The sequence below is a fragment of the Artemia franciscana genome, chromosome 15 (genome assembly GCF_032884065.1).
Source record: "Artemia franciscana chromosome 15, ASM3288406v1, whole genome shotgun sequence".
Classification (NCBI taxonomy): Eukaryota; Metazoa; Arthropoda; class Branchiopoda; order Anostraca; family Artemiidae; genus Artemia; species Artemia franciscana.
The window spans coordinates 35,520,310-35,523,890 of NC_088877.1; the positions used below are offsets into that span (position 1 = coordinate 35,520,310).

At 37.0% G+C, this 3,581-nt stretch overlaps 1 pseudogene; it reads right to left on the reverse strand.

Moving 5' to 3' along the window:
- Positions 1–1,400: 1,400 nt before the first annotated feature.
- LOC136036409 (heat shock 70 kDa protein cognate 4-like) lies at positions 1,401–2,982 on the reverse strand (annotated as a pseudogene).
- Between the last annotated feature and the right edge of the window lie 599 nt (positions 2,983–3,581).

Consider the following 3,581-nt stretch of genomic DNA (forward strand, 5'->3'; position numbering starts at 1 on the left):
TAGCCCCCCAGATGGTCAAATCTGGGAAAAGGACTTTATCAAGTCAATTTGTGTAGCACCCTGACACGCCTACCAATTTTCATCATCCTAGCACATCCAGAAACACCAAACTCACCAAATTACTTACGCCCCATCTCCCCCAAAGAGAGCAAATCTGGTACTGTTACATCAATCATGTATCAAAGACATTTGCTTATTCTATCCACCAAGCTTCATCCCAGTTCCTTCACTCCAAGTGTTTTCCAAAATTTCCCCCTCCAACTCCTCCAATGTCAAAAGATCTGATCGGGATTTTAAACAAGAGATCTGAGTTACGAGGTGCTTCTAAATATGAAGTTTCATGAAGATCCAATCACTCCTTTTTCAGTTGAAAATAAGTCATTTTTTCTAGTTTTTCAGAATACCACCCCCCATAGAGCGGATCCGTTTTAATTATGTAAATCATGTAATTATGACTTCTGCTTTTTTTTCCCGCCAAGCTTCATCCTGATCCCTCTAATCTAAGCATTTTCTATGATTCTAGGTTCCCCCACCCAAACTCCCCCCAATGTCATCAGATCTGGTTGGGATTTAAGAGCGTTGAGACACAATATCCTTCTAAATATCAAATTTTATTGAGATCAAATCACCCATTTTTAAGTTAAAAAATATTTTTCATAATTACCCCCCCCCCCCTAATTACCCCAAAGAGAGTGGATATATTCCGCTTATGTCAATCATGTATATGCGACTTGGGCTTATTTTCCAAATAATTTTCATCCTGATCCCTCCACTCTAAGTGTTTTCCAAGATTTTAGGTTTCCCCTCCCAACTCCCCCCCCCCAGTGTCACCAGATCCAGTCAGGGTTTAAAATAACAGCTCCAACACAGATTATCTTGCCAAACATCGAATTTCATTAAAATCTAATCAACTATACATAAGTTAAAAATACTTAATTTTTTCCAAATTAACAGGCCCAAAGATGGTCAAATTGAGAAAACTTTTTTTTTTATTTAATCTGGTTAGTCCCTGATATGCCTGCCAAATTTCATTGTCCTAGGTCAAATTGGGAAAACGACTATTTCTAATTTAATCTGGTTTGTCCCTGATATGCCTGCCAAATTTCATTGTCCTAGCTTACCTGGAAGTGCCTAAAGTAGCAAAACTGGGACTGAGAGACAAACCAACAGAATTTGCAATTGCTATATGTCAATTGGTTAATACCAAGTGCCATGAAAATTCAATGAGAACATAAATATTTGGGTGCCCCATTGGTGCGGATGGTTTGCGGTAGCCATTTCTTTCTTGACTTGAAAAACGATCACATATTAAATAAAAAAAAGATAAGTGTAACGAGAAAAGGTCAAGAAAAATTTTCCCGGGAAATTTTAAAGCGAGGATGGAATATTTTGGTGGGGGCTTAATCAACCTCTTCTATTGTTTGTCCACCATATTCTTGGGGTCGGTCAGGACTTTCTCCAGGCATACTTCCAATCCCTTGATAAAGCTTTTTTATTATGGGCTTACAAATATTTTCAATTACTTTTTGCTTGTCTTTAAACCTCAGCCAACTGATTGGCATCCAGCCATTTTAAAGTCTCATTATAGATATCCAAGACAGTGCTGCAGTCACCATCACTTATCTTGTTTTTCATATTCTCGCCTTCGATAGTCTGTTTCATATAAAAACAATAGGATTCAAGGGCATTCTTAGCAGAAATTTTCTCCCTTTGTTTCTCATTCTTGGTACGGTAGTGCTCAGCATCATTGACCATTCGCTCAATTTCATCCCTAGATAAACGATTCATGTCATTAGTGATCGTGATCTTACTTGATTTACTCGTAGATTCTTCAACGGCGGTAACATTTAAAAATTCCGTTAGCAACACAAATGACATTTCGTGATGAAGTACAGCTCTTGGGGCTGGTGGAATTCCAGTGAGCTCAAATTTACCAAGAAGATTATTATCTTTCGTCATAGTTTCATTTTTCTTCATAAGCCTGAATCAAAACTCCAGGCGATTGTCCGAATATGTAATAAAAATCTGAGTCTGCTTTGTAGGAATTCACGTGTTTTTTTTATCAAAGGAGTCATCATTCCTCCAGCTGTTTCAATAACAAGAGAAAGCGGTGCCACGTCCAACAAAAAGAGATCCTGAATTACTTCAGACTTGTCACCATTAAGAATGGCAGCCTGAATAGCAACACCATAAGTAACTGCTTCATCAGAATTGACTGACTTATTTAGTTCTTTTCCATTAAAAAAGTCTCGTAGATGCTTTTGCACACACGGAATACGGGTTGAACCTCCAACAAGAACAATCTCATGCATGCTTCCTTTTATGCTTTCTCTTAAACTCTTTCAAGAAGTAGGTCACTAATCTGTTGTCAAAGTCTTCACCACCCAAATGTGTATCCCCAGACATAGAATTTACTTCGAAGATTCCTTCCTCGATCGTAAGAATGCTCACCTCAAAAGTACCACCACCAAGATCGAAAATGAGTACATTTTTTTCTGCGTCATCCTTTTTTATCAAGGCCATAGGCAATCGCGGCGGCAGTTGGTTCATTAATGATGCGAAGAATATTCTATCCTACAGTGAAACCAGCATCTTTTGTAGCTTGTCTTTGGGAATCATTGAAATAAACAGGTACAGTGATAACAGCGTCAGAAACCGATTTTCCGATATAACCCTCGGCTATTTTTTTATCTTACCAAGAACAATTGAAGAGATCTCTTCCGGCATAAAATCCTTTGTCTCGCCTTTCAATTCAACTTGAATTTTTGGTCTGCCATCTGTACTGATTACCTTGAATGGCCAACGTTTCATGTCTGATTGAACAAAAGAATCTTAAAATGTCCTACCAATTAGTCTTTTGGCATCAAAAACTGTGTTTAAAGGGTTCATGGCTCCTTGGTTTTTGGCAGTATCTCCAATCAGATGTTCAGTATCAGTAAATGCCACATAAAATGGTGTTGTTCGATTACCCTGGTCTTTGGCGACCAGGGTAATCATTTCTAATATTTTTTTCTGAATTGCTTTGTAATAGCACATGGATGCAGTTTCTTAGGAAAAGCTTGCAAAATCAACCACATCTCTTAATTTTTACATAAGTATTGAAAATTATACACCAACAAATATTTATGAGGTGAAAATTATTATGCATTTATAACTTCAGTAGCAACTGAAAAGGATGTATGTCCTTACCGCAAAAAGCTTAAAAATCAAGAATTGTTTAATGACATCTTATCAAACAGTAGGTAACGAACTGTAGTAAAGAGTGACCCGGCTCAATAGTAACCAAAACTCTAAAAAACGAAATTTTGATATTAATAGTTACATCAAAAGAATCGCATTGTACTGCTGATTTTAAATTTACATGTTTCACCAAGTTTAATCTTACCTATCAAAAGTTACGAGTCTGAGAAAACTGCCTTATTTTAGAAAATAGGGGGAACACCCCCTAAAAGTCATAGAATCTTAACAAAATTCACACCATCAGATTCAGTGTATTAGACAACCCAACTGTAAAAGTATCAAGATCCTATCTACAGAAATGTTGAATTTTGTATTTTTTTGCCAGAAGACAGATCATGGAT